Raw genomic sequence first — 22797 nt, 5'->3', positions numbered from 1 at the left:
ATTGAATGATTTGGGTTGGAAGGGACCATAAAGGTCATCTAGTTCGAATCCCCTCGCCATGGGCAGGGACATCTCCTACTAGACCAGGCTGCTCAAGGCCCCATCCAATCTGGCCTTGAACATTTGCAGGGAAGGGGAACTCACAACTTCGTTGGGCAAACTGTTCCAGTGGCTCACCACCTTCATTGTGAATAATTTCTTCCTAATGTCTAACCTAAATCTTCCCCCTTCCAATTTAAAATCATTCTCCCTTATCCTGTCACTACATGTCCCTGTAAAAAGTCCTTCTTCAGCTTTCTCGTTGGCCCCCTTCAGGTACTGAAAGACTGGTATAAGGTCTCCCCAGAGCCTTCTGTTCTCCAGGCTGAACAACCCCAACTCTCTCAGCCTGTCTGCATAGTAGATCATCTGATCATCCCCATGGCTCTCATCTGGACTCATTCCAACAGTTCTAAGAACTGTTGGGAGATCCAGAACTGGACACAGTTTGCCAAGTGGAGTCTCACAAGAGCGGAGTAGAGGGACTGAATCATTTCCTTTGACTGCTGACCATGCTTCTTTTGATGCAACTCAGGATGTGGTTGGCTTTCTGGACTGTCAGTGCGCAATGCTGGCTCATGTCAAGCTTCTTATCAATGAGCACCTGGAAGTCCTTCTTTACAGGGCTGCTCTCAATCATGTTATCCCTCATTTTGTACTGAAACAGTGAATTGCCCTGACCTAGGTGTAGGATTTTCCACTTTATCTTGTTGAATCACATGAGATTCTCACAGACCCACTTCTCCAGCTCATCCAGGTCCCTCTGGATGACATCCTGTCCTTCTGATGTGGCAACTGCTCCGCTCAGCTTGGTGTCATCTGCATTCTTGCTGAGGGTGCACTCGTTCTCTCTGTCTATATCATTGATGAAGATATTAAACAGCACTGGTCCTAGTACAAACCCATGAGGGATACCACTTGTTACAGATATCCATCTGGACATCGAGCCATTGACCATTGCTTTCTGAATGGAACCATCCAACCAGTTCCAAGCAGGTGGCATTCATACTGCAGAAGACTTTGCTTGTGTCTCTTCTGAACCACAATGACTGCCATTGTTGCCCTGAAACAATTAGGTATGTAGGTAGGTAGTAGGTAGGTAATGTATGAATGAGGGTGGAAGCAGTTTCACATCAATGTTCTAGATCAAAGACGAGGGCTTTGCTGTGGCACATGAGTCTTATGTTTCTACAAAATGAAAGTGAAGGTGGGTGAATGCCTGCCCTTGGGAGTAGTACTGTTTCTAAAAAGAATTACAGGGTTTGTTTGTATACTTATTTTCTCTAGAAAATGCTGAAAAGCCATTGAAGATATGTTATTCTATTCTATAAAAAGCACGTGTCGTAGTGCTCCCTGTTCTGATGGGTATGCTCTGTTGGAGTTTTGAATATTTTTATTAATATTTGAGAAGCCTTATGTTCTTAATGTTTGGAGGTAAGGATGATGGTGTTTTGAGTAGAAAGTAGATTCAGGATATCAAAAACAAATTATTGCCTTAACTTTATTTCCTGTACTAAAAGAATGTTTAACTTGATTATTTCATCCCTGCAGCTGAAGATTTTTTTTTTTTTCACAAGTACATCTTATGAAACTGTATTGCTATAGCAATTAATTGTATTAGTATTGTGGAGAGGTCAAGAAAATTTCTATTCAACATAATTTTTCAAGTTTCTGAAAAATGAGAAGTCCTATCCTTAAGTAAAACACCTTCAAAATATTTTGCAGACAATCAAAACAATGCATTTAAATAACTTTGAAAGGACTTGTTTCATGCAGGAATCATAAGCTCACAATTTTCTCCCAAAAGAACTGATAAAGGAAATAAAGAAGAAGCAACTGATAGTTGACAATACTTGCAGTAAATCAATAATTTTTCTTTCCAAGAAAAAATCCGTATTAAAAATTGTGACCAAGTCTAATTACACATGTAAAAATTGTTTACATGAGACTGAAAAATAAAGTGCTATATGATTCAGTTTATAAAAGGATTATGACTTAAAACTCAGCCTGGAATTTACACTTCCATGTACATGACTTTATCTTCATTTTCTCTTCATTTATCGGTATCTTCCATCCAAAAATTGTTGCTTCTACTTAAGCATACTGCACTTTATATTATCACATAATAAATCATGTTTCTATGACCATTGTAATAAAGTGATTGAAACTTATAATATTTTGAATTCTACACATAGTTATATTGGCTACTATGCACTTTAAAAATATTCACTAATTTTGATCTGATTAAATGCTTAAAAACATTAAAGTCTTGCTGCTGTAAAATGATGTTTTAAAACTTCATCAAAACCCAACCTAGATTAGTCTTATTTTAGTATTTTAAAGCAGTATATCTGCAGACCAAGGAAAGAAAGATAGAAGGATCAATAACACTGATTTATGGATGACTAAAAAAGTTAATCCAAAACAAATTTATAAATCAGAAACCTCCAGGGATTTCAAAAAATGTTTTTCTACCTATTTAACCCATGAAATCAAGTTTTTTTAATATTAATTTTGAATCTTGACATACTGAGATAAACGTTCTCATATAAATGGAGAAGATGTGCGTGCAGGTAAATGAGTATTTCCATGTAAATAACTCCAATAATTTTGTGCCAAGTATCTAAAAAATAATCACTAGGTTTTTACCAAGCTCAGAAAAAAATCAAATTTAGAGATTTAATTTGCTTAAAAGTGCTGCAAACAGAATATATTGATTAAGCTATAAAACTGACTATTGCAGATATTCTTACCTATAGGGTTTATTACTGTATTTCTCAAAAGAGAAACACAAATAAGTCTGGAGACAAATTAGCCTAATCCAATGGTCTGTGTGGCACAGGGCTACCTTACATATGTATTTTAACTTTGCTTTGTTTTAAACAACTCAAATTTATCAATGTCTAATTATTCTTACCAGGTTTTGGTCCTGTTACATATTCCTTCCCTCCTCCCATATACATATCTTCCTTCCTTTCATGTCTTTTTTGGGAACTTGGAGCCAAATAAAGAAAAGTAATTCTGCTTCAGACAAGACAAACTGGTTGTTCATTGCATGATTGTAATGAAGGAAGAAGTTGAAAAGTGGGAAAGGAGCAGAAGATTTTATTCTATCTTTTATGCAGTATCCTGTGTATATGACAGAGGGGCAGCCAAAATCTAGCGCATGTCAGGTCAGATTTAGTAGTGTTCCAACAGTCTTCCGAAGTCATACGCTTTATGAGATTCTTTAACAAATTAATCATGTAAAGTCTTTCACAGGAATAGAGAAGAAAACAAGGAGAAAAGCTGGAAAAGAAGCTAATAGCATTCTTTCGAAATTATTTACTAAATGGAAATATAAATGTGTTTAGAATTAGTTTTTCAGCTAGTGGTAATTATTTCATCCAGTTTCTTTATATTTCAGAATCTTAAAGGCTCCAATGAAAATGAACAGAGCTGAAGTTGCACAACTCTTAGCTTTGTTCTTGTGACTCTTGGGAGTTTCCTTATTTATGTGTTTCTTGATTTTTCCATTCTGTTCAGGTCTGCTCTCTTTTTTGGCACCACACAGAGTGTCTTATTTGAGAGGGATTAAATACATATTTAGCATTTCTGAAAATGATAAAAACTCATAAAAGTGGCATATTGAAGGTAAGTTATTACCACCAAAACCCAGACCACTTTTTCCCTACAGACCCTAGGACATGTATGGGAACAGAGGTTTGTGAGAATTCAGGCCTGCCTTGGCTTATCGGAACATGGGAAGAGATTGCATGGGATATCAAAGTCCCACTAGCAGATTTCTAGGCATCATCTGCTGACTGGATAGGTAGAAAAAGCTAGGAATAAATATAAATTATTCCTTCCTCTTCTGATGTTTTATTTGCATTTAATTTTGCCTAAACAAGTTAAGCGTAAACATGTCAGGAGAAGACAAAATGATGGGAAACAGTGATTTAACTGAGAATGGTTTAACATGGCAACCAGCCCATCTTTGTGCACTGCTAAGTGTTTGTAGACTCTGTGAATACGGAAAAATTCAGAATTTCAATGAAGATCTGGTATGTAATAGCTGCTTTTTTGGTAGCAGACACATCTTTAGAAAGGTAAAGAAAGGATGATGAAAAGGGGTCAAAAGAGAAGAGACCCGATTCTAAAAAAGACCTCATAAAAGATAAAACTGAAGTATAACCTGTACTGTAATTAAAAAAAAAAATCCTGCCTTACACTTTTGGTGTACTCTCTGTTTTTCCGTATCTGTATCCACAACCCGTTCTTTTTCAGAAAGAGTGTTTTGTTTTCCTCCCGTATATGGAGTAACCTTCTATGTGTTAGAGCACAGCCTCAGATTTCCACTCATCTCTTCGTATTTGCTGTCACACCCACACTTTTTCATGTTTGGCCTACTTTTCATACATATTGCATTTACAGTGTATATTGCAAAAGCTTTTACCCCCATTACAAAACATTGTTTGCATTAGAAGTGCCTCTTGTTGGTAAAAATATAGCATATAACTTCAATTTTTTTCTCCTTTAGTAATTACTGTCCCATATTTACAACAACATGAAAAATACAAGTGAGAGAGCAGGCATTCCTCTGTCTAATATAAATAATGTTCCTTATTTTACTGCAAACTTGTAAATGGCATCAACAGAAATTGAGCCATCCCTATTTGTCTGAGTGTCCTCTGCCTCTTATCTGTGCCTGCCTTTAAAGCAGAGGCCAGTTCCTCAGTAATGCTTTCTAAAGCTCAAGGAGGTATTGTGCATAGATGCTTTGTACACCTCCTCAGTTTCAGGGATTCCTCTGTACCTGGACGGTCTCCCAATATTGATTAAAGTAGCCACTATGTTCCCAAAAAGCAGCCAAAAAAGTGAAAAAATGTCAATGCAGTAAAAAAAGTACAGCTATTACTCATGCCTTTTTATCATCGAGATGCTCCCTATTAAGAAAATATCTTTTAGGATCTCTGAGATGCAAGGCTGGGATCAGAGGGTATCAGAGATATACACTTACCTGTAACTTTACTTTTTGCCCTACCATGTAATTACTGAGACAAAAATTACACTAATTTCCTTTTTCTTTTTTTTTTTTTTTCATGATGAAAATATTGATTAAAACTTTGGTTTATATATTTTAGCTGAGGCACAGTGATTGATTTTTTTGGGGGTCTGGATTTTGCTTTTTTATTTTCAAAATATTAGATCAAATCCAGTACTCTGTTACATATACACAAATATTGTTTTAATTGGATGTGTTTCATTCTAGAAAAGACTTAGTTCATTCAGGGCCTAATATAACTGCCACTGAAATCAGTGGAAAGGCTCTGATTGTTGTCTATATGGATAACATCAATCTCTTAATCGTTTCAAATGGGATCTAATGGTGAAATAGATGTCATTAGAAAAAGTGTACCATGAACATGAGCCTGCTAAACTCATCAATAGTAATATTAAACCAATAATAATAATATAAAGAAAAAGGAATAATTTACTTTGGTTTCTCAATTAGCTGTTTGATTTAAACAATCTTCCTGTTATAGTAAATTTTCTCTGCCAGAATAAATAGATTGCTCCTTTCTCCCCAATTACTGAACCCATAACCCTGATGGTATTTCATAATTACAAAGCAGCCTCATGATCCACCATTCTAGAAGAAAATATTGATACTAAATTAAGTATACTACAAGCCCAGAGAATTACACCTTGTACCACTTCATGTTACTCTATTGGTACTTGCAACAGACATCTAAAGAAAGCTGTCTTCAGAGTTTGCTGCTATGTTGGAAAGGGATTGCAACATAGCAGTTCGCAGGAGTCCCATTGCAAGCGTTTATCTTATCACAGTGGCTGAAAGTCACTAGTCCCCTGAAATCCATGAAAATGTACAAATAACAGATCCAGACCAAGAACTTCATGACACTCGAGTTCTCTCACTTTAATAGTAACATCTTATGCTTCAGTTAAAGATGCTAATTCAAGGAAACCACAATATTCTGTAATAGTCAACATTTGGTGACTTAGGAGGTAGCAGTGATTACTTCCACCCAAACAGGCTGTACCAGGAAACCGGAAATTCATTACTGTTGCAGGAAAAGACAGGTATTTCTGTGATTGACCTGAAAATCATCCACAATTCTCAAAGAATCCTTTGCAACATGGCATTATGTCCACTTTCAAGTGCAGTGACAATTATAATTAACAATAACTGTATTTGACAGCAATGCTGTAAACCTATTGAGTACAGGGGGAAATTGCCTACATCTTGCATTCTTTCAGCTCAAAAACGTTTGTTACTGCACTACTACAGGATAATTTTGTATTCTTCAATGAGTATGTGCACACAAATGGGACTGTACTGCTGGTGTAAATAATCAGAATTTTTTTTTTTTTCTCCGCATAATTCACAGGCTGAGGGCATGTCTTTATTATTACAACTGAAAACAGATCAAACTGAGCTGTTCTCCGTATTTAAGCTTCAGTTAATAAGAGGGTCCTTAACAAAGCCCTCCTCTCTGAACCCTCCCACTGCATTTGCTTGCAAATCGCTGTATGGCTGGCAAAGCCATAGTCCTTTCCCCCTCAGCCCCAAACCTTCTCGTGTTTTTCACTGCGGTTCTATCAGCAGCAACATCTTTCTCTGTGAGGGACGTTTCTCATTAATCAGAGGCACTGAATGAAAACCAATCAGATAGAGAGTCCCTTTGGATTCAGCTCGCTGCCTCCCTGACTTAAAAGTGATGCTGGGAGAGAGGAAGCTCTAGTTAGATGCAAGCACATACTGCGCCGGAGATACAGTAACAGGCAGAAGGGAGAAAGCAGATAGAGAAGCGACACTGGACGGGCAGAGCTAGGCTCACACTGACAAATACGGTGAGTAGATTAACTTTCTTTAGCATGGAAATTGAGGAGTGCAAAAGAGCAGGTGCTTTGTTAAAAAGTGTCTGAAATGTTAAAGATGCCTTACAGACACTTCTTAAGTGGGGGGAGGGGGGGTCGACAGAGCACTTTGGGGAGATTTTTTTTATACAGTTCAGAAAAAAATACAATTATACTAAATGGCTAAAATCTAAACTTCTGTTGCTGTATATATGATAACTGCTTGTGCATACGGGAAAGACAGCTATGTGTATGTTATTTGGCAATACTATTAGACTTTATTCCGCTTTTACTGCAATATAGGACTAACAATATAGCCTAACTTTTGTCCAGGGTGCTTTTTCATTTGTCTAGGTAGAAGCTATCTTTCTTTTATTTCTTTTTTCTTCTCTTTTCTTTTCTTTTCTTTTCTTTTCTTTTCTTTTCTTTTCTTTTCTTTCTTTCTCATTTGTTTTGATCAAAAATATCTATTCAAGACAAATCCAGTTAAGGAGGATGAAAAAGGAGAAGGTTTTTACTATTAATAAGAATTAAGTACTGATGTTTTGTTTTTCTTTAGTAGTAATAGCAAAATTGCTATTTTTGTATATGTGTTACAGGGGAAAGTGGTAGCTCAGCATTCAGAAAGAATGAGAACTGAGGGAGATGTCCCTTTGGATATTCATAGCAGTAAGTGAAAGTCAACAGGCTAAAGTATAAGGCTGTTTCCAGAAGTGCTACAAAACCTTATCAGCCTACTATGTGTAATCAGAGATTAGCAGAGAAAGCAAGGCAGAAAGCATAAAAGGTCTAACTGACTACTTGATTTTGACATAATCAGCAGAAACTGATTGCTCAATGAATGACATTTTCCTTTTTCTTTTCACATGCAAGAAATGTGCAGTCATACCCATTCAATTTCACTATATGAGCTTCAAACGATGCATGTGAACTATAAAGAAATCGATATCCCCTACAGTAGCTACTCCTCTTCTAATTTCCATTTTCAGTAGATAAAATTACAACTAATATATCAGTCTGGCTCTTATTAAAGTTAGCGACAAAATTTTTATTTAAATCACAGCAGGATTATGCTTCATTGCTGAGTACTGCACTAGTTGCTTATAGTATGGACAAATATGGATAAAAAGGCAAACTTAATACTTGCAATACTTTCACTAATGGGATCAAAATCTTTGTTTAATGAATAATGTTAGAGCTAATTATATGAATTGCTAAAGACAGATCTTTAAAAATCATTGTTTAAAACTCAATCTCCATGTCTAAGATGCTAATTTGTATTCCAAAATGTGAGAATGTGCTAATTAAATATTTAGAAGTTTTATGTAAAACTATTCCTATTATTATTAAGAACTCTATAGAAGAATGATGATAGTTTTAAAAAAGGTGTGTTGTTATCTATTTCAATTTGATAGGTAAAACATATTACCCTGTCATTTGTCCTTCATGATGTAATAATATAAATTCAAGATAGAGTTAAATATGTTTACAGATAATGTGATTTTTCTCCTAGGAAAAATATTAAACTTTTAAAAGCCCATATTATACAGTGAAATGGCCATGTAAGAAATAATACTTGGTTTGGGTTTTTGAGTTAGATAAACAAGATTAATTTTATATGGGGAAATAAAATTGTATCAGCGTTACATACTAAATGTGTACATAAAATACTTGTTAAGTCTTTTAAACTTGATGGGATGGTTTCAACAATCAAAATTTTCTGTATTTTTATTTTAATGAAAAAAGTGGAGTATTTCACTTCAGAGTCTGTATTGCAGCTGCTAGAGTGAATAATCACATTGCATAAATAACCAGTATATGTCACCTAAACAGAAAAAGCAGTCTGGAGATGCAATTTGGAGAGAAAATATGGAGAGAAACAGCTCTGCCATGTACTTTGTACATCTCCATGGTAAAAGTGCTCCAGGCTTTCAGAATTTTCACTCTTGTGAAAGAGGAGACCACTCCAAAAATGTTGTCCTACCCTCTGGATAGCAGCCCGTTCACAGGGATCTGTGCTCTCCCCTTACCTGGCTGCTGCTTCATAAAGATGCTGATCTCAGCAGCAGTTGCATGGTATTGGTAGAAACGCCCTCTCATCACTGGATCAGCCAATGAGAATGAATTAATTCCCCAATTTATCTGCCAAAAAATATTTAATAATTTAAGTCCACTAGTTTAGATGTTATCACCCAAAATACTGCAGAAAGAACTGAACAACTTAATTCTGACATTTCCTTATGCCCTGGCATCAGGACAGGGTTTCTGGAACTGTGCAACATCGGTTGCAGGGAATCTACTGGCAGAAAAACCGAGAAATAGAGCTAGAAAGTAACGGGACTGACAATTTCCTCTGAGGGTGAGTTTGTTCAGGAGATAAAACAAGGTAGACTGCTATGTCCTGTTGGCTGTCCAAAGCTTAATGATTACAAGACACATGAAGGAATTTTATTATACAGTAACACACACAAAGGGAATCTTGCAACTATTTTCAGAGATAAGACCTTGCTGGAACTCAAAACTCAGCAATGACCACTGTTTAAAAGGAATTCTCCCAATTCCTGCACAACTCTTGTGCTTATAAGAAAACTAGGCTATATAGGCTTGGATATAAGACAATATAGATGCAAAGTCTTTACGCTGTTTTCATTCAGTCAGTGCTATTTAACTGTAGAAGGCAACTGAAGCAAAAGCCTAGACAAAAATGTATCTCCTACTCATATCAGAATGCCTTCTGAATTTCTAAGGCTTACAGCAGGTGTTACATGCAAATGTTCTCTGCAGAAGCACAAATATTTGAACATGAATAGGGATGTCTGAGCGAAAGCTAACTGCTTTCTGCATGTGAGAAAGAGTTTATGAAAAGTCATTTGTAGGAATAAATCCAAAATTTTTGTAAAAGGCTGTGGGAGGAGAAGGAAAATAATGCAGCGGGAAATGAAGAAAAATAATCTTTATAAAAGCAGTCAAGCATTATTTTAATAACTTTCTCTTTTTGCCTTTTAAACAAATAGGAAATGTCTGAATTGCAAAAGGCACATTATCATCCTGACTTTCAGCAACTAATCGTGATAGAAAAAAAAGATGGCATCAAGGCCTACGTGCTGATCATGACTGAACAAGAGGAACATACCTAGATCAGATCATACTAGGTGTTTGCAGTGCAAAATCCTAGCAAAACTAGGCTTCAGTAACTTCAAGGAAAATGTTGTTACTAATTTCAGGGAGGAAGGGAAAATACTGGATGTATACTGCAGCTTACCAGAAAGCTCTAAAATTATTATGTTTTAGAAAGAATTTTTTTAATGTGTAGCATATAAAGTAATTATAGAATTTACTTTAGTATATACTGTAGTATATAAAGTAATGTGTAGTATATAAAGTAATTATAGAAAAGATAGGAAGTGAAATATGTTATTCATAATCTCTATTCTGCAGTCTTGGAAAGATTACAAAAAGTCATGGGTGGTGTTATCTTCATCCCATACACAGAGATTTTTGCATGGAGAGTTGGAGAGAGTGATTGTTGCATGGAGAGTTCGTCTCAGTTACACAGCAGCTGAGTGTTAGAGCCAGAGGTAGAATGGGGCCTCTGCTTTACCAGTCCTCCAGTTTCTCTGTATGAACATAACAATGTTCATAAAAATAAACGTGCATTGAATGTTTAAATAACACCATAAACAGCCACAAATATTTCTCTGAACATACATTTCTGCAACTGCAAAATGGAATGTTTCAAGTATTTCTTTGCCAGTTATGTGTAAATGTATATATTTAAATTTCACGACTTCTAGTAGTAAGGGTAGTAGCAATATCAAAACATGACATTAGATTCAACTTTCCCTGCCTCACGAACATTGCTCTCATATTAGAATTTTTTGCTATGAACATGTTGGTGTAAAGTTGATGTAAATACAAATTTTCTAGGTGCTAGATGATGTTCAAGTTACTTCACCTTCACAAGCCCTATTCAAGAGAACTAATGACAAACTTCACTGAAATTTTGCTGGGAAGAATATTAGTGTTGGGCCATGCATGTCATTGCTTAGAGACTCCAGCTTCCAAAAAGTACTTGAAGTGTTTTTCCATTATATACAAGTATGTTGAGAAAGAGCTTCTGAATTACTTGTCCAAATTCAAAACATTCTTGTTAGAAATGGTACCCAGAAATTATTCCAGAAAATATTCTGTGAAGTAGAGAGAATTGTGGATAATTCTTTTATATTTGCTGTTTGAAACAGCAGGCCTTTCCATCATTTTATACAAACTAAACAACTCTCATAAGATTATCTCAATTTACATATGTTTAATATTGAAGGCAATTAACAAAGTATACAAGCCTATCTTGTAACACATACAGACACTACTTGATTTAGCCATTACTTTCAGAAAACTATGATCAATTACACCTCTTGAAAATAATTCAATAAAACATCAAGTTGTGTAAGAGTGTTCAACAAAGGAAATTTAGAAAGTATAATTATCTGATATCCTTAGCATAAGATCTTAACAAAAGAATTGTTATTTATTTCCTCTGTAATCCATTATTCAATACTTGTTCCTGAGGAGATGACAAAGAGCTAAATTTAGAATGGTGTGAGTTGGGGATAAGGGTGGAGCTAATCCCATTATTTCTGTTTTGAAAGAAGAATAGGCGTATTACAAATAAAAATTAACATTTTAAAATCCAGCATTTATAGGTTACATATGAACAGAAAAAATCAATAACCCACACGTACCTGAATTTAACAAATCAAAATACCCCCAGTTCATGAAGAGAATTCTTGTACATACATATACATACATCCATATATATACATATATAAATATATATATGTACACAGGCATAAACTCAAGTGCTGCTTTCTCACTGAATTTGTTTGCCTGCTTACTTTGTTGTTTATCACAATGCTTCTACGTGATTTTTAATAGTCTCTGTCATAATACTTTATAATATTGGATTGAAACGTCAGTTCTCATAATAGAAAACTATTGTAAACAAGTTCTGATTTTTTAAGGCATAGGTGCTGCTTTTGGGATAACTTGTGGAAATAATTCAGCCTGTGTAGTAACTGGAAAAATCAGGAAAATATTGTTATTTCAAAAGGAAATTCTTGCAGTTGTTTAAATTGTCAGGAGAGTTGTTTGTGCTTGTGCCACAATCTGGAACCCGTGTGCAGAAAGGTTAACATTTTTCACTAAGACTAGTCTCATTGAAGCCACTCAAATTGGTTTTCTGCATTTCTCTTACCCAGAGTAAAAATGAGTATTGAATCTGTGTTTTTATGATGATTATATGATAAAAATGTATTTTTCCTCAGAGCAAAAATAAAAATATTATGTTACACAAAATATTACTTCTTTTCCTGCAAAAAATTGCAACAAGCATTACATTTACTTCCCAAATGTAAAAGGAAATTTCACCTCTAATGAGAATTCAGACTTGTTGAAAAAGAGAAATTTAATTAAAAAATTCTGTAGTATTTTCATTCTTTGCTGTTATTTGCATACCGTGGATTAACAGCAGGACTCATTGCTCCCAATGTTTTTACATTTGTGTGATACATGCTTCCTTTCCTAATCAGGACTCATTTCTATATTGCATTTATAACGGTTCCAGGGGTAAGATACTAAGTAGAACCCTCTGTTTTCTAGAGGATTAATTAGTCTTTTCTTTTCCCTTCACGGAGAAAGAATTTCTTTACCTACGATACTGGAGATATTATTCTTTGCTTAGCTGCAGCAGCAGCAGTAGTAGTAACATTAAGACTGAGAACTCACATATCATTTCAAGTAAGAGTTTTGTAATGTTTTAATAGCATTTGTCACATTTCAATAAAATCCAAGCTTCTAGTGCTGCCTGCTCTTCTACTGATAGTCCCACTGAAAAATCCTCACTACTCATGATGGCAAACCCCTGCTTCAGCAAAAAATAGAATTTTGAAAACAGAAAAGTATGTCATGCATTTAATTACTTTTTAAGTCAATTAAAGGGAAGAAACTCTCCAAAAAGTTGGTACTCAGCTACAAGCAAACAAAAATCCTACTGACTGTGGACCTTCTCCTGAAGTTTTCATTCAGAGAAGGGGAAAATAGCTCTGGGGAAATCAAAAGGGGAGTAAATCAGGAAGTGGCTAGACTTCACCATATATCGCTTTTGGGGGAAAAAAAAAAAGTAAAATAAAATGATACAAAACAAAAAGTAAAAAAAAAAGCCACTCTCCACTATCTTTGAAAGATCATGGAGAACAGGAAAGGTGCCCGAGGACTGAAGAAAAAGCAATGTCACTCCAGTCTTCAAAAAGGGCAAGAAAGATGACCCAGGAAATGACAAGCCAGACAGACTCACATCCATCCCTGGAAAGGTGATGGAACAGCCAATTCTGGATGCCACTTCCAAGCTTCTGAAAGAAAAGAAGGTTATAAGGAGTGATCAATATGTATTCACTAAGAGGAAATCATGCTTGACCAACCTGATAGCCCTCTATGCTGGCAGAACTCTCTGGGTAGATAAGGGGAGAGCAGCGGATATTATCTTCTTCAACTTCAGCAAATCTTTTGACACTTGCTTGTAAGCTGAGGAAATGTAGGTTAGATGAATGGGCAGTGAGACAGATGGAGAGCTGGATGGACAGCAGAGCTTAGAGGGTTGTGATTGGCAAAGTAGAATCTAGTTGGAAATCTGTAGCTAGCAGTGTTCCCCAGGGATCAGTACTGGGCCTAGTTTTATTCAACACATTCATCAATGACTTGGATAAGAGGGTGGAGTGTATCCTCAGGAAGTCTTCTGATGATACAAAACTGGGAGGAGTGGCTGATACTCCAGAAGGCTGTGCTGCCATTCAGTGATACCTGGACAGGCTGGAGAACTGGGCGGAGAGGAACCTAATGAAGTTCAACAGAGGCAAGTGCAGAGTCCTGCACCTAGGGAGGAGTAATCTTGTATATCAGTAAAGATTAAGGGTTGACGTACTGGAAAGCAGCTCTGTGGAGGAGGACCTGGGAGCCCTGGTGGACAACAAGTTGATAATAAGCCAGCAATGTGTCCTGGTGGCCAAGGATGCTATCCTGGGGTACATTAAAACGTGTGTGGGTAGGAGGTTGAGGGAGGTTATCTGCGCCCTTTACTCTGCCTCGGTGAGTATTGTGTCTTGTTCTGGGCTCCCAGTCTCAAGAAAAACAAGGAACTACTGAAGAGAGCCCAGTGAATGGCCATAAAGGTGATTAGGGGACTAGAGCATCTCTCATGAGGAAAGTCTGAGACCTGGGACTGTTTAGCCTGGAGAAGACTGAGAGGGGATCTTATCAATGCTTATAAATGTCTGAAGGACGGTGTCAGGGGAATACAGCCAGACTCTTTTTGGTGGTGCCTGGCAACAGGACAAAGGGCAACAGGCACAAACTGTAACACAGGAAGTTCCACCTGAACACTTCTTTACTGTGAGGGTGATAGAATACTTTAACAGGCTGCCCAGAGAGGTTGCAGAGTCTCCTTCTCTGAAGACATTCAAAACCTACTTGCATACGATGTTGTGCAACCTGCTGTAGGTGAACCTTCTTGAGCAGGGGGAACTGAACTAGATGCTCTCCGGAGTTCCTTTCCAATCCCTGTCATTCTGTGATTCTGTGATTTCTGGTCTCATGACATAAAAAGGATCTCAACTTCTGTTAAAAAAAATGTCGCTGGCATTAAATCTTATAAACTTAGGATAACTCTTGGAGCGATATTTTTCTGAAAGTGCAGGTAGCTATGTGCTATGGATGTCTCTGAAATCTTTCCTACACATTGAGATCCCAAAGAATTCAAAACCAAGGCAGAAACAAATATTGAGTAAATAGATATAAATGTTAAAGGACCTGCCTAGAACCACTAGAAGAAACCATGCCAACTCAGTAGAGCTTTCTGAGTGGTCCTCATTCTGAGGGAAGCAAAGAAAAAGAGGGTGGCACCCTCTCCCATTGGGAATGAAAAAGTCCTTTCCCTTTGCTCTGGAGTTTTAACGTTCAAACAATGAAAGATTCAGATGGTCTTAGTAATAATGTCTCTATTCCATCATTATAAAACCTCTAGGAAAGGCTAGGGAACTGGGCTAAAGCATAGGATCCAACCTGGCCCAAATATATGCAACCACCTCTCTGGACATACATAGCTTTTCATCCTTCTAGGGTGGCCATTGAGATCAGGCAACATGTGAGTTACATACTCCTCTATTATATTTATGTCCACTGATAGTGACTGCTTGGCAAAAATAGTAATACTTAGTGTAAATATTAATGATATTTCTACATTCCCTGTACATGGAAAATATTGTCTGTTATTTAAGTGAAAGTCAATTTATCATCTATAAATTCAAGACTTTGAACCCAATTCTCATAGAACAGCACAATACCACTTAGCTCACTAGGGACACACAAGTTTAAGTGAGTGATTTTTCCTCTGTGAGTCTGCAGACTTTTGCGGAATCTTTTCTAAGACATACAAAAATACATATGCCAATTATATGCAGGTTTAAATTTGTGATAAAGAATCTCACTTTCCTGATGGAAGAATTTTGTAGTCCCTCTAAACCATTGTAAGAAAAAAAAAGAAACAACTTAAAGCAACGTTTGTCTATTGCATTTTCAACAGATTTGAGGTTTATAACAAAAATACTTGTCCTAAGTAACTTTGTTTTCATATACCTAATATACTGGAGGCACACAAAGGGAGAGGCAGTGAAAGTACTTGAGTGGAGAATTTTTTACACAGACTTTCTTGTGATGTTGATATCACTAACAAACGTGAAGAATAAGAAAACAGACAGGCAGGCACAGACAATGCCACTTTAAAAACAAGAAGTTTTAAGAATTCTCATTTTACTGTGAAGGTATTAACCACTTCAGAAACCTGAATGGATATAAGTTGGTGTCGCATAATTCCAAGTTTTTGATTTTGACTTCAGCTAAGATAGAAATAACCAAGAGATTTTACTACTGGATTAAAAGTCCTGTCAAACTACTGGTACAACAGGAGAGTGTAAACAATGTCATAGATTATTGTTCAGTAAAAAACGTATACAAACTTGAAAAACAGGTTTTCTCACTGAGCACAAATAGACTCACAGACCAAAATATTGAAATTAACTCTTGAAGAATATATACTAGAATCTGAGAAAGTTATACAAATAATATTAGCACATCATACATAATCTTTTGTAATCATGTGGTTCTATCTAACTGTCACAGAATCACAGAATCACCAGGTTGGAAAAGACCTCTTGGAACTGGAAGATCAATGTTGTATTAAAGACAAAAAAAAATCGTATTCATGTGGTGCCACACAGAAATTGCCACTTACCAGTCAGTAATTGCAACAATTTGGAAGTGTTCTATGAAAGAAGCTAAGTACAAGCTTCAGAGAAGCATCAGGAGTGCACATAATCATTATGGTCCAGCTGAATATTCCCATGGACATCAGTAACATTTAGATTCTGTTATTATAAAGGGAAGAAATACTGCCATGGTCATTAATAAGCAGAGCAGAGGACCTGAGAGCTTCAAAGGAACAGGAAGGGCAGAATCTGCTATGTAGCTGAACACCAGCTTGTCCAGGAACACCTGGAGTGCCTGACCTACACCACATCCCACAGTCTGGGAAATAGCAATCAAACTAGGGGGGAAATCATCAACTGTTGTGTAATCAAGACTAATGTTAAATGATAAGAATTTTTTTATTTCTAGCTTATTTACACCCTTTCTCCTGCACAGGACCTGGTATGGCTGCGGAATCTGCATTAATTTCTATAACATGCATGTGAATATGATATGAGTAGATAGATCACACTACATGACAAAAGCAATTTATATACAACATAGGAAAAATATTTAGATAATTATTTTTTTTAAATGCATAATCTTCTGCATATAGATCATCAGTATCCAAATAAATAAATTAAATAACCCCATACTCCTTGCAAGGTAAATATCAGAGGAAACAGTATTGCAAAATGCCAATAAACATTGATTTCTGAAACATTAGAGTATAAAGTTAGAAGAAAATCTGGATAGTTTAAAGACCATTATTTCTGCACAGACTGTTAGAGAAAGAGAGATTAAGAGTTCATCTATCAAAATGAGGTTAAAATATAATTTCCGTATACCTAAAAATGGGATAAATAGAATATATATTGCTTATAAAAGTAATAAACCCTTTTGTTGTATTTTATAAACAGTTATACTTGTGTACTGGGTAATTGTGGCAATAGGTAAACACAGAGTAGAGATTTTAAAATTATACACAGGACTAAGAAATCTTTGGTTTAGAAAATCAAAATCAAATGTATGTACTAGTAACACAAGTTGAAGAAGCCATTGCTTTAGAAGGCATTGAAAGGTATATATCATTAAGAAAATTTCATTCAAAGTGGGAGACACAAGGTGAGTAATGCCAGATGAAAAACAGAAAAACTACAGAAATGCAGCACAAACCTACCTCTAAGCCACTGAAGGTAGCAGAATCTTTTTACTGACACATCTGACTTATAAGAAAGATCCCAAATTTCCTGAAAAGACTAGAACAGCAAAAGACATGAACGATATTATGCACACCTGAGTAAAACAAATACGGTAGGAAAGAGAAAAAAACCCACCACCCCTATAGAGATGAATTGCTTATCAAAATAACGTCCCACGTAAGGGATGGAGGAAAGATGAATGGAAACAAAAAGTGCCTTATCACAATTAAGCTCTTAATGTATGCCAAAATAAAGCTGATACTGTGTGACAAACACATCAGAAAAATCTGGAATACATTTGCTTTGAGAAAGAAAAAGAAAATTATAAGTGTCATAGAGAAATCACCAGAAATTGGGATTTACAACTGGGAAGTAACTACTAAAGCCCTTATTAAGACCACCTTTTTTGGTATAGGTGCAGATACAATCTGCATTAAAAAAAATAAAATTAAAAAAAAATTAAGTATTAGTTGCAATTCACTGTATATCAGAGGACTTACATGATTAAAATAAAACAAGAAATTGAGCATATGAATATTTTTGTACTTGGTGATGGAGTATTCGAAGGAAGCCTGATGGCACATAAAAGAACTTCATGGAAAGTAATTGTAGAAAATATGAGTATATATTCAAATGTCAACAGGGAAAACAGAAAGTAAAAAGTAAAAGTATGGCTGCAGTAAGCACTTTATTTTTTTAATTATATTCACAACACCCACATCAAATTGAGGAATGTTTCAAATGTAGTAAATTTTTCAATGCATTTTATGTTATAATTTTAATACAAGCTGGTGTTCACAAATGTATTTTCTTATGTATTCATCAAGATCAAAATAGAAAGCTAAAGATCAATACATAGTTTTAACCTCAAGATTATAATTTTTTTGGATGACTTAATAGCATCAGATAACTTTTTTATTTTATTTTATGGAATTAACTTCTCTGCAAATTACTCACTTTCATCATAACACAAGTGGGAGGGGAATGAAATCTGAAAATTTAGATAAAGTATTTCACTCTCTATTAAATAACAAGGTCTTTAATAATCAAAGTTGTTTTATTATTTAATGTTGACTACTGAAGCATATCCTACCACAACAGAAGTGATAAAGTGGAAAGTTGTTTACATGTTGTGAGGCCATATAATAAAACCTCGTGAAATATTGGTACTAAGACTGAAAAGCAGAAACGTGCTAACTAAACAATTCCTCTACAAAAAAAAAAAAAAAAAAGAGTGAAAAAGATATAATGGTTTAAATTCTATGGTGCATGTAGGCTATGTTTAATTTTACTTAGGAATAAAAAAGAAGAGAACTACAAACAAAAAACAGGTCTATAGCAGCACCATTAAGATCATTTTCTGTTAATTACATCATTAGCAAGTAATAAGATATTGTCATCGCTAAACCAAATGAGAGCTTTCAATAAAGCAACAGGCAAATTAAGCCTAAACTTTAGTTCAAAAATATTAGAAAGAGATTAAACAGCTATCAGTAGTTCTCTAATGCTAAAATAGTAGAAGTACTTCCCCACATAGACTTACTAGGGTGTGCTGGGTCTTCCCTCATGGTACACAACTACCAGGAGGCGGCAAAGAGAATGCTCTAGAGAAATTATGAAAGTAAAGCAAGTGTTATTGATCACTGTGCTTTTCTAGTCTACTTTTTCAGATACATCCTAGTACACATACATTTCAGACTTGAAGGCAATTCAGTCCATACTTTCCAAAACACAGGTAGTGCCTTTATGAGTACTGTGTTCATCCAAGCAAAGGTTTCATAAAACTGGACAATTCATCAGTTATTAAGAGTGATATTTTATGTCAATCTTACTTTTTACCAAGACAATCTATCAAAGCATGTTTAGCAAATTCCTCAGTTACTTTTCTTTGATAGCTGGATATATTTTTTCCACTTAATAGGGTAAGAAATAAGTATAGAGAGATTAAACTCTTCTCTCAAAATTGGTGAAAAAACATATGGTGGAATCAAGAGTGAGAGATAAGAGTATTTGACTTCAGTACAACCATTTCACTCAGCTCCAATAAGATTATTAGAATGTATTATCTGGTTCTGAACTATATTGCTTATTCATATGAAAACAAAAAAACCCTCAGAGCAAACATCATCTTTAAGTACAAATAAGAAAAAAGAATAAAAGAATTTATTCAGTTTCACCGTCTTATAAAGTGGAAAGATATAGCACAATGTTATGGCTCCCTCTTTTGGATAGCACATATCTTGTATTTGATACTAAGAAAAATCGTCATGTCCTTAAAACCAAAAAAAAACCCACAATCCTCTCTGTTTTCCCCCAGATCCTGCATAACAGTGATAAATGCAGCCAGTAAAACAAGATTTTATAAGTTTCTTGCCAAATGCAATTATAGTGCAGATCTCTACATTCTATAAAAATAGACATGCATTTCCCTTCTAGGACTGGAGCTAGAATATTTTTAAATATGTTAACATTATTCTATCAAGTATCTATAAAAACTGGAACATAAAATCCTGTCATGGATTGGTCGTTAGTTTAGAAGTGCTGTTAATACAAAACGAAGGAGAACAGTAAACAGAGGATTGATGGAGAGCACTTAAGTTCACTTCTCTGGACAAGTGACCAGAAAGGAATAAGGTTTTTTTTTTTACACTATTATTACTTCATTAGGAACACTGAGGAAAAAATAAAAGAAACTGTTATTCACATTGCTCCTTTGAAATCTTCAGCATAGCAGTGACCCAGTTGAAAGTCCACAGACTTACATGCATTGGCTTCAGGAAATTTTTGAATATACCCTTGAAGAATGAAAAGACATATAATATTTTTAGATGGAAAAAAATAATTTCTGTGAAATAAAAGGTGTTTTATTAGACGGGAAAAGTGAGGAAAGAGTAAAGCTGTTAAAAGTTGTCAATCAACACCAAACAGTAAATCCTGACAGCCTAAACTTCTATGGTGTAAAATTATTTCCTAATGTAAGATTAGTAATTAAACAATGTTTGCTTTTTAGATATATTTAATTCTGAATTTCAATTTTGCTTTCCCAAGTATCAGAGGCACACCATCATTCCTCTACATTAATGTTTAGGCATGATTCCACATTATACAACAGGTTCAATTTTCTCTATGTCTCCATGAATGTTGCTGTGAGAAAACTAGAAGTACTTTTTTTGGCAAAAAAATATACATGAAAAATTCAGCAAGACTATTCAATTACTTCAGCTGTGTCAGCTAGAAGACACACTTTATTTTACTCTAAAATCCTTCCTTTTGCTTTCTTATTACCTTTTTATAAAATATTTACATTAGGTAAGTATATATAAATTAATGATTCTACAGACTGTTTAGCACTTTGTGTTACTAAAATAGCCATTCCTCAATGTTCATTAAGAAGTTGGACTATAGAAGTAAAATATTAGCTGGATTTATATCAACTAACTTAGATTTTTTATTATAGTATGTCCATCTAAATTACACCGTTGCAGCACATTTTCCCTTCACAGCATCCAGAATTGCAATAGGACAATTAAATTTGACTATGCTTGTTACTCACCCTATTAGTAGCTATTACTATAAAATGCTTTTAAATTCACTACTATAGTAACGAGAGTTAGATGGAGGTACATTCTTTTCCATAAAGAACTGTTTGTGGATAGTGCATATAATGACAATTCTTCAGAGTTAGGACAAAAAGGGCGATTTAGTATGTTTTATTAACAGTAGTAATGAAACTGTTTCACTAACGGGTACTGCGTACCACTGCCACACTACTAAAAAGTAACATCAAAATTCGGCTGTAATAATGACTGCAGATTCACAAAGATAAAAAGACAAAGAAAATTTACTTGTATGAATATAAACTTTGATTCATGTAACATATATAGACCTACATAAATCAAGAAAAGATAAAAACTGACTGACATACACATCCCTGTGTACAGATTAACTAGGCACTTTCTTTTTTAGTGTTATGTGTTTGAGGTAACTTGTTTTCTATGAATCCAGATATTTTGTGACTTGTCTTAGCAGTATGAAGCACAAACGGAGCTATGGTTCCTCTTACACCATTTATTGCAGAACATGATTCTGGAATGCTGCCTGAAAAGCACTATATGTGTTTTGAATTAATCGGTATAAATCACATGCAAATCTACATGATCTGGAAATATGTACTGAAATACAGACTATTCTCCTCTCAAGACTGGTTTGGATTTTACTAAAGGAAATATATGACATGTCATTTGTTATTTCTGTCTCTGGTTGCTAGAAACAAAGGAACCAAATAGTAAAACAGTTGGTATCAGCAACGACAACTGCAGTCTCATCAGAGCACAATTAAATGATTAAATGCAGATGGAGATGACATATTTCCTCATCTTTAGGCTCAGTTCCAGATGGGTCTAAAGTCTTCTGAAGTTGCCTATCATTGTAGCACCAATAAGCTACATATGAATTCTGCGCTAATGGTAGAAATTTGAGGAGAATAAATTCAGGAGAGCTTTAAAACTTGAACTAATCAAAATTTCAATATAAATTTGAGCACGGAAAAGAGACTCTGAGCTGCTGATCAGAGTTCTTGGTGGGCTTCTCTGCAGGACTGTCAAGCACCAAAGTGAACTTGACTGATCATATCTAGGCTACTAGCTCTTGGCAGAGATCACAAACCTTTAGGAAACAAACGGCAGAAATGAGCTTCACTAGAACAGCATACACACACAAGGTCCAGTGCCACATACCTGTGTGATAACTTTTCTGTTATTTCATGAGTGGCTGGGGAAATATTTTGCTGTCAACAAAATGGAGTAATTAAAAGCTGAAAACTTGTTTAGGAAGATTTATTAAAGCCTTTGCCATCAGTGCTATGCTTGTGGCTTCCCAGTGTTCTGTGGTTCATTCGTCACAGTTTTCAGGAGAAAACAGAAAGGGTTATAAACCCTTAAGAATTAAATGCCAGATTATTGAGGGGCTTTTATTATTTATTTAACCGAGAACTCATCAGAGAAATCTAATTTTAGTGCAGTGGGATTTGAAGTCATAATGAATGTCAGTGACTTCACGCATACTATCAGGAATCTTAAAAATCTCAGTGATGAAACTGATGAAATATTCATTATTTTCTTTAACCTTTCACTTCAACTTCCTTAATAGTTGAGGATTTCAAGGTACCAAATGTGATGCCAACTTTTAAAAAACAGCTTCAGTTCTAACAGAGACAAGTGGCAGGGAAAACATTTGAGGACAAAATCAGTGAAACTGTTAGCAACTCAAAGTATATAATTGTTGGACACATGACATGCTAAGGAAAAGTTTGTACAAGCTTTGGAAAGCGAAGTTCTGCCCCACAAATTTGCTCAAGTTCTCTGAAGTAGTTACCAAGCATATGGATGGATTTGACCTCTTTGAT

General features: G+C 35.3%; 1 protein-coding gene across 1 annotated transcript in view; it reads left to right on the top strand.

Moving 5' to 3' along the window:
* Window positions 1–6589: 6589 nt before the first annotated feature.
* The window catches only part of CDH9 (cadherin 9), a 96167-nt gene continuing 79959 nt past the window's right edge, over window positions 6590–22797 (top strand). Inside the window, exon 1 of the mRNA XM_054059997.1 lies at window positions 6590–6894. The gene's annotated coding sequence lies outside the window, so the exon portion shown is untranslated. The remainder of the gene's footprint in view (window positions 6895–22797) is intronic.

The sequence above is a fragment of the Cuculus canorus genome, chromosome 2 (assembly GCF_017976375.1).
Source record: "Cuculus canorus isolate bCucCan1 chromosome 2, bCucCan1.pri, whole genome shotgun sequence".
NCBI classification, from domain to species: Eukaryota; Metazoa; Chordata; class Aves; order Cuculiformes; family Cuculidae; genus Cuculus; species Cuculus canorus.
The sequence above is the reverse complement of the archived record's forward strand: the minus strand, read 5'-3'. Positions and strand labels throughout refer to the sequence as shown.